Here is a 9964-nt window from a genome sequence, read left to right as displayed (position 1 = left end):
AACCAGCCCTTCAAAAATACACAGAGGAATGCAAAGAATGCAGAAAGGATAACTATACCCCAGGGACAATGAAAGAAATTAAATGAAGCTATAACTGTGGAAACACAAAATTAGACAAAAAAAATGCAAACAGTAATCAAAATGATGGCAACCAATACATATATTTCAATAATAATTTAAATATGGACTGAACTCCCCACCCAAAAGACATGGGCTACTTGAATGGGTTAAGAAACAAAATCCATCTTTTTGTTGTCTGCAAGAATCCCATCTCACCTTCAAGAACAGGCACCACCTTAAGGTGAAAGGATGGAAAAGAATATTCCAAGGAAATGGCACTAAGAAACAAGCAGGAGTGGCAATTATAATATTTGACAAAATAGACTTCAAACTAAAACTAATCAGAAGAGATAAAGAAGGTCACTTAATTCTGATCAAAGGAACAACTAACTAGGAATATATTACAATCTTGAACATATATGCACCAAACTCCAATGTGTCCAAATTCATAAAAACAACACTATAGGACTTTAAGACACAGATTATGCTCCAACTCAGTAATAGTAGAATACTTCAGTATCCCCCTGTCTCCATTAGACAGTTCAACCAGACAAGGAAGAAGCAGAAAGATGTCTGAATTAAATGATAGCATACATCAAATGGACCTAACAGACATCTTCCAAATATTCTACCCAAGCACTGAAGAATACACTTTCAACACCCCATGGATCTTCCCCAAAAATTGACCACATACTGGGGCACAAAACAAACTTCAACGAATACAAAAAGATTGAAATAATTCCATGCATTCTATCAGACCACAATGCAATAAAGCTTAAACACACTGGAACAAACCCTAATTACTACATGAGCTCATGGAGATTAAACAACACACGCCTGAATGATCAATGGGTCAAAAGAGAAATTAAGAAAGAAATAAAAGTATTCCTGGAATTAAATGAAAAGGACAATACAACAGAAGAAACTTCTGGGACGTGCTGAAAGATGTCCTTAGAGGGAAGTTTATAGCTCTAAGTGCCTGTATCAAAAAATCAGAAAGAACACAAATAAATGGCTTAATGTTGCAACTCAACACACAGGAAAAGCAATAGCAAACGTAAACCAGACCCAGCAGACAAGAAGAAATAACAAAATTCAGGACAGAAATGAATGAAATGGAAACAAAGAAAACAATACAAAGAATCAACAATTCCAAGAGCTGGTTCTTTGACAGTAAAAGATAAACAAGATTGACAGATCACTAGCCCAGTTAACCAAAAGAAAGAAAGAGCACCTACAAATCAATAAAATCAGAGATGAAAGAGTTAACATCACAACAGACACTAGAAATATACAGAACATTATAAGGGAATACTTTCAAAACCTATATGCTACTAACTTTGAAAACCTAAAAGAAATGAATGGATATCTAAAGGCATGGGAACCACCAAAACTAAACCAAGAAGAGATTAACAATTTAAACAGACCCATAACACAAAAAGAAATTAAAACAATAATGCAAAACTTCCTGACTAAAAAAATCCCAGGACCAGATGGATTTACAGCAGAATTCTATCAGTCATTTATACATGATCTACATCTAATATAATGTAATTTATTCAAAATATAGGTATAGAAGAACTTCCAAATTTCTTCTATGAAGCCAGCATCACTCTAATACCAAAGTCAGGTAAAGACACAACCGAAAAAGAAAACTATAGAACCATATCCTTAATGAACATGGATGAAAAAATTCACAACAAGATACTTACAAACCGCATATAGACACATATTAAAAAGATCATTCACCACGATCAGGTCAGCTTATCCCAGAGATGCAGGGATGGCTCAATATATGTAAGTCAATAAATGTCATAAATCATATAAATGGATTCAAACACAAGAACCACATGGTCATCTCAATAGATGCAGAGAAGGCCTTTGACAAAATTCAACATGCATTTATGTTCAAAGTTCTAAAGGAAATTGGAATGGAGGGAATATACCTCAACATAATTAAAGCCATATATAACAAACCCACAGCCAACATCATTCTAAATGCAGAAAAACTGGAAGCATTCCCAGTGAAATCAGATACCAGACAAGGCTGTCCACTATCTCCACTTCTCTTTAACATAGTACTTGAAACTCTTGCAAGAGAAATAAGGCAAGAGAAGGAAATTAAAGAAGTAATAATTGGAAAAGAAGAGATCAAATTATTCCTTTTTGCAGGTGATATGATATTATGTCTAAAAGATTCAAAAAATTCCACCCAAAAACTCCTAGAAATTATTAACACATTGAGTAAAGTGGCAGATTACAAAATTAACCTACAAAAGTCTATAGCCTTTCTATATACCAATAACCAGCAATCAGAGAATGAGCACGTGGAAAAAGTCCTTTTCACAATAGCTGCAAAAAAAATAAAATAAAATAATCTCAGAATATACCTGGCCAAAGAAATTACAGAACTCTAAAATGAAAATTTTAAATCTTCACAGAAAGAGATTGAGGAAGACATCAGAAGACAGAAGGACCTCCCATGCTCATGGATTGGAAGTATAAATAGTGTGAAAATGACCATCTTACCAAAAGTCATTTATAGATTCAATGCAATGCCAATAAAAATTCCCATGACATTTTTCACAGAATTGGAAAAAAATATCATAAGAGTCATATGGAAGTACAAAAGAACTCTGGTAGCCAAAACAACCCTGAGCACTAACAGCAATGCCGGGAGATTACTGTACCAGATTTTAAGCTGTATTACAGCACTATAGTCATAAAAACAACATGGTACTGGCACAAAAATAGACCCATAGATCATTGGAACAAAATTGAAGACACACATATGAGTAAATGCAATTTCAGCCACCTAATATTTGACAAAAGGACCAGGAATATTCACTGGAGGAAAGACAGCATGTTCAGCAAATGGTGCTGGCAAAACACGATCTACACTTGTAGAAGAACGAAAACAAACCCCTACTTTTCACCCTGCACAACAGCCAATTCCAAATGGATCAAAGACCTCAATGTAAAGCCTGAAACTCTGGAACTGTTAGACGAAAACATTGGGAAAAACCTAAAAGATATAGGTGTAGGAAAGCATTTTCTAAACCAGACATACGTTGCTCAGGAAACAAGTTCAAGAATCGACAAATGGGACCTCATTTGTAGGAGAGGAAGTGCCACGCCTAAGCACAGGCTGCACTAGGGAGTACAGCTTCCACTTTGAGAGTTCAGCCTGCACTTCCACAAAATAGCCAACTTACAATCTGCAGGGATGAGGGGATCTATCAAAAAGTGACACACCAACTTATGGGATACTGTGAGCAGGGGAAGAAAAATATAAGGCTTGCACTCCCCAGCAATATATGAGTCTGCAGCACCTCGCCTAGTGCCTCCTTCCACCCGACTCCCCGAGTCTGTGTGTTGATTGCATGCCACTCACCCCCACCTCAGCCAGAACCCTCATTCCCTGCAGTCCCCTGTAGGCTGGACCCGCAAGGAAACCTGCAAGAGCTGGTGTCCAAACAAGGTTCTCAGCCCCCGGCATTGGCGAAGCCCCGAACTTAGTTCATTTGGTGAGTAGGCCCCGGGTTTTGTCTGTCCCTTTGGCTGCTAGAATGTGAACATGTGGTCCCCTCCTCTGTGCCCTCCACCCTGTTTGTCATATTTGTTGTTAAATCAGTAAGGCACAGTCCACTGCGTGGTCCCAAAGTCCACTTCAGCACCTTTCCCTTCTCGGCTCGTCCCAGTGTGTTCACATAACAACTGATCCACCCCGAACTCAGAGCCCAAGCTTTGTGTCACCCTGTTACGTGTCCTGGAGACACCATGTGAGCATATGGGTGAGGTGTAATGGCCTCCAGAAGTCCCTCACTAAGCACAAGACATTTGGATCTGATACACCTGTTCATGTTGGGGCAGTTTATGTCCGAGTGGCTCATGGTCCTTCTTTACTTCATTTGTGCCTCTTGGTAGTCACCCTGACTTTCACTTTTGTGAACCCGATGCTATTGTGCTCCCCTTTCCCCTCCATAGTCTCTAGCCAGTACTGCCGGCCTTAAAGACCCTGGCTTACTGCCTCCTTCCCCCGGCCCGCCCCTCCTCCACCATGGCATTGGCCTGCTCTCCTGGAGCTCGGGCGGGGGCTAGACTGGCCACATCAGTGCCAACGATGAGGCCGAGCTGTGTGGACATGGGGTTGCATACACTGGAGATCACCTGGCCGTGGCTGGTCCTATGACCTGCACCAGAACACCTTCGTGAATGCACTGCACCTCTACCTATGGAGCTTTCTGCTCTGCCTGCCTTTCACTTTCTACATAGCCCACACACCTCTTGCTGCCCTTTGTTGGCCTTTGTCTGCCTTTCCGCTTAATGTTGACCCCAATGCTGCAAAACAGCCATGAGTTCCTACCCCCCTCACGGACCTTGCACTCATCCACAAAGCTGCCAACAAATCAGAGCCAGACTCCCCATATTTTGAGCAAATTCTCCACTCAAAAAATGCGCTCACATACCACACTTCCCAGTATCCTAGCTCAGGGAATGCCACCACAGATACCCTGCTCATGACATTCCAGTCTAGCCTGTTAGAACAAGCAAGGCTTGTTCTGAACAATTCCACCTGTCCCCTCAGAGTATTCATAAACTCCTCCCAGAAATCGCCGTGTCCCAATGCAAGCACCTAGTCTGCTCATGTGCTACGTGTGCCCCACTTATGCTTCTCAGGCCCCTAAAAAGGAGGAGTGAATCCCTGGGGTGTGATACCCAATGCCATTTGGCAGATGGATGTGACTCACTATCCCCCTTTTGGGAAATTGAGATTCATTTGTGTTATACTTGACACATGCTCTTCCCTTACTTATGCTTTAGCACTCTCAGGGGAAAAGACTATACATGCCATTAACGCTATAAAGTCTGCCATGTTAATCATGGGTGTACCCTGGGCACTTAAGAGTGATAATGGGCCCACTTATTCCTCTCAAGAATTCAATAAATTTGTTTCGTCCTGGGGAATCAAACATACCTTTGGTATTCCCTATAACCCGCAAGGACAAGCCATTGTCAAAAGGACCAACAGGACACTTAAGTCCCTCCTGGCTATAAGCCCCTTGGCTGAGACCAAACACGACCCTCACTTGGCTCTTACTGAGGCTTTGTTCCACCTTAATTTCCTCATGTTTGATGACAGGAGTCTCAGTCCAGCATACAAACATTCGTCCTTCTTGCCTTGGGCTACGCCTCTCCACTAGTTAGATGGAGGGATCCAATTTCATTCCTGTGGCAGAAACCAGGCCCTGTCCTGACATAAAGACAAGGATACACGTGTACTTTTCCACAGGACACTACAACCCCCATCTGGAGTCCATAGAGAGACATCCGGTCAGCTATGGAAACCCATCTGGAGACTGGCCAGACTGTGAGTTTGATAAGCCATGACATCCTTTTCCAGCTTTCTTATCTTTGGCACGCTTTTGTCTTTTGGCTGTGCTTCTTCCTAGGCTTCAGATCTAGAGCACTGGTCCCCTTACCACCTCTGTTCATCCCTGTAGATGAACAGTCACACACTTTCCCAGTTCTCTTTACTACTAATGAATCCCTCGGTCTCCCCACCATGGAATTGATTCATGCATCTGTTCCCATAAATGGCACATGGTCCCTTGTAGGACCGCTCTGTTTCAGCCCAGTCCTTAACCCCTCCTCCCCTAATGTCTCTCACTGAAACTCCCTCTTTAACATCACAACAGGCAACTTTCATGGAAACCATAGCCAGGGCTCTTATGGGGCCTCAAAATATGGTCTCCCTTTCTAAAAGACACTTCTGAGATTACAGTGTCTTTCATGGCCCCTGGGGCCACCACCCTCCCCCCCAAGGGTCAGGTGTCCTCCATGAACCCGTGCCTGCCCACCCATAAACTTCCCACCACATTGTGCTTTCCTATTCCATGGGAACACTGCCTCCCGCTCACTACTGGAGATACACTCCCCTTTACAGATTATGATGGATGCCCGAACGCTTCATCCCTGGCAGCCTGGAGATACCTTGTCTCTACAAAACTCCCCTGAAGTCCAGCAGCTCCTGCTGGATAAGATTCAAAAAGAGGCTGTGTAATTTCTTGCACTCCTCCTCCCTCACATGGTCATGCCACAGGTCACACCCTTGGAGGCCTGGTAGTCAATGACGGGTAGTATCCTGATGGTCAGGACGACCTAACACAGGCACAGTCCATCAAGCTTGGTGTCCTCTGAGGTGGGATCAATGATGCTGAGGCAAAGAACCTCAGCTCCCACTGACCTTTCTATAATAAAAAATGATGGATATGTATGAGAGGAAGTTCCAAGCCTAAGCACAGGCTACACTAGGGATCACAGCTTCCACTTTGAGAACACAGCCCATGCTTCTACAAAATAGCCAACCTACAATCTGGCCAGATGACGGGATCTATCAGAAAGTGACACACCAACTTAAGGGACACTGAGGGCAGGGGGAGAGATATATAAGGCTGGTACTTCCCAGCAATTAACGAGTCTGCAGCACCTCACCTAGTGCCTGTTTCCACCTGACTCCTGGAGTCTCTGTGTTGATTCTGCACCACTCACCCCCACTGCAGCCAGAACCCTTGTTCCCTGCAGTCTCTCGTGGACTGGACTTGTGAGGAAACCTGCAACACTCATTAAACTAAAAGGCTTTTGTATATCAAAGGAGGCAACCAAGAAAGCAAATAAAAAAGCCACTGAATGGGAGAAAATCTTCATCAGCAACACATCTGACAGAGGATTAATAACCAGAATATATAAAGAACTCAAGAACCAGAGAACCAAGACAAGAAGCAACACAATTAAAAGATGGGCTAATGAGCTGAACAGACAGAACTCAAAAGAAGAAGTAAAGACGGCTATGAAACATCTTAAAAGATGTTCAACATCACTAATAATTAGGGAAATGCAGATTAAAACCACTTTAAGTTTTCATCTTACCCCAGTTAGACTGGCTAAGACCAAGACAAATGATACCAAATGTGGGAGAGGATGTGGGGAAAGGGAAACACTCATCCACTACTGGTGGGGCTGCAAACTTGTTCAACCCCTAAGGAAAGCAGTGTGTAGAAGTCTTAAAAAACTATAAATGAACCTACCGTTTGACACAGTTATTCTACTCCTTGGCCAAAGAACCCAAAGAACTCATCTTATTGCAGAGACACTTGTACATCCATGTTTGTTGCTGTTCTTTTCAGAATAGCTAAGAGATGGAAGCAACCTAAGTGTCCCTCAACTGACATTTGGATAATGAAAATGTGGTTCATTTATACGATGGAGTTTTACTCAGCAGTAAAGAAAGAGGAAATCATGAAATTTTCAGGCAAATGGATGGAACTAGAAACTGTAATACTAAGTGAAGTAACATAGACTCAGAAAAAAAATCGACAAATGTTTTCCCTCATATGTGGATCCTAGAACCAAACCCTGATAAGTGAGGATGTATCCAGACATAACCACAGGAACCAGTATAATGGAAAGGAACCAGGGAGGTAAAGGAAAAGAAATAACCTGAAAGAGAAGAACAGTAGGAAACAGGCCTTAATTAAGGGAGATATGGATAAAAATTGGGTTAGTTTAAGGGAGGGGAGAGGAAAGAGTATACAAGGAACCTAGGAGATAAAGGGAAAGAAGGAGCCCAAGAGAGGTAGGACCATAGGAGAAGGGTATTATTAAGGGAGAAAGGGCAGAAATGGTGACACCTTAAGTAGGAAAACCATGATGGAGGGGTGAGAAATGCAAGAGATAAACAACACCTAGCTAGTTTTGAAAACCAGAGAGAACCATATTACTCCCACAACCTAATGACAAATTATACATAGCAGATCCAGAAATATATGTCTAGGTAAGGTTTATCTGAGAACAACTGGTCTTTGCCCAACATTTATCTACATGACACACACTAATTAAAACTACCAGGCTGGTGGAACTAACCTTCTTGGATGCTTAACAGACATACTTTAAGGCCTATACTAATTTGGTCAGAGGGACATAAAGGACAGTTTTTGCTCCTTGCCCTCCTAGGTCGACTAGTTCTACGGAACTATGAGCATCTCTCAAAATGTCCTGCAATGGTGGTGGGTCACCTGTCCTCTTGATCAAGGAGGCCGAAGAGACCCCACCAGATGGACTTGAACCAGTGTCCAGTCTACAAAGAGGAGGGTCAACACAGAGGAATCATTTCCTCCATGCTCCTTAGCAAAGCCAGACATGATTGAGCAGGAGCTTTGACTTATCTTCACATAGGCAGAACTGGTAAAAGAAAGGAACCAGGACCTCCTCCCAAGCCCATGTCAACCCTAAGGGTCACAGAACAGATCCTCCAACAACCTTAAGAGTAAAAATTATTGGTTTATCTGGGCCAACTGTATGGCCTTAAACACGCAAAAGGAAAGTATAACCAAAGATTAAAGGGGCCTCTATAATTACTTAAGAGTCCATATGCATAGCTAAAGGCTACATAACAAGCAAAAATGCCAGACAGGCGGTACCTTCTTTTGAGTTGTTGGCCGGTGTGGCCAAAGGGACTCCCAGATAGTAACCCAGCATAGAACTGGGAAAACGAACAGCAGACCCGAATCTTCTCTAAAGGAATATTGACAACTGATTACTGCCAGATGAGGAACAGCTGACCCTCCTAAAACATAGACCTCTAGATAGGCTGACTAGATTCACCAGAAGGGCAAGTAGTGGGGGATGGCTGGGGGTGCCAACAACACAGCAGATAGTAGCAGGGATATAAAAGTATAAGGGCTTTATTGGGGGGAGGGAGGCTATGGGAGCGTACCGTCTGGGAAATTGTTGTATAGTCAAATGAGATGGTTTGGGGTGTTCTGTGCGATACACACACACACACACACACACACACACACACACACACACAAATCAACCAGTTTTTAAAAAATGTATCATATTTGAGGAGGAAGCATGGAAATTTTCATCATGCTAATTAGTAGAGGTGCTAAACAATACCATTGAAATCTACCCGATGACTATCAACATACACAGGCGCCAAGGACCCAACTGCCACCGATTATGATTAGTAATAATCAGATATACACAGATTAGAGATGCATGTTCCAACATCTCAGTGTCAGTAGCAAAAACAATGAGTCTTTCTCCAAGGAACAATATATTCTAAAATGAAATGGAGATCTTTTTTAAAGGTTAAAAACTCATCCAGTTTTATGTCTTATAGGGTTTATACTGAGTTCAATAATATATAACTATATTAATTCAATTGTGAACTTAGAAACTTGCACCCACTTGTGAAAGAGATGTACTCTTGCTCTAGAGTGAGATAGTGAACATGTTAAAGCTTTACTGAAAAGTTTCTTCTAATCATGTAGTTATTAAAAATTTTAAAAAATATATAATGATTAAAAAATAATAATTCTTCAAACCGCAAAAATTTGCTCCTTAATAATTAGTAGATGTGAAAAACATCTTTGAAATCTACCTGATGCCTTTATATCCATGCTTAGATGCTACCCTGGTTTGTTTCTTCATTGCTGTGACAAAATACTCTGACAAACACCAACATGGGGAGGAAAGAGTTTACTCAACTTATATATCCCAGGTTGCAGCTCATCAGGGAGCCAAGATAGGAACTCAGGGCAGGAACCTGGAGGCAGGAGCTGGAGCACAGGCCGTGGAGGAACGCTGCTTACTGACTTGCTCCCTTGGCCCCTGCTCAGCCTACTTTCTTATGCAACACAGGCCCACCTGCCCAGGGGTGGCACCACCCACAGTGGGCTGGGCCCTCCCACATCACTCATCAAGAAGATGCCCTTCAGACATGGCCACAGGCCAGTCCAATAGAGGCAATTCCCGGACTGAGGCTCCCTCAACCCAGGTGTGTCAAGTTGACACTAAAGCTATCCAGCACAATTGACCCCTTGTCAACTTGACACAC

This window comes from Nannospalax galili, unplaced genomic scaffold (assembly GCF_000622305.1).
Source record: "Nannospalax galili isolate Female #2095 unplaced genomic scaffold, S.galili_v1.0 scaffold1153, whole genome shotgun sequence".
Classification (NCBI taxonomy): domain Eukaryota; kingdom Metazoa; phylum Chordata; class Mammalia; order Rodentia; family Spalacidae; genus Nannospalax; species Nannospalax galili.
The sequence above is the reverse complement of the archived record's forward strand: the minus strand, read 5'-3'. Positions refer to the sequence as shown.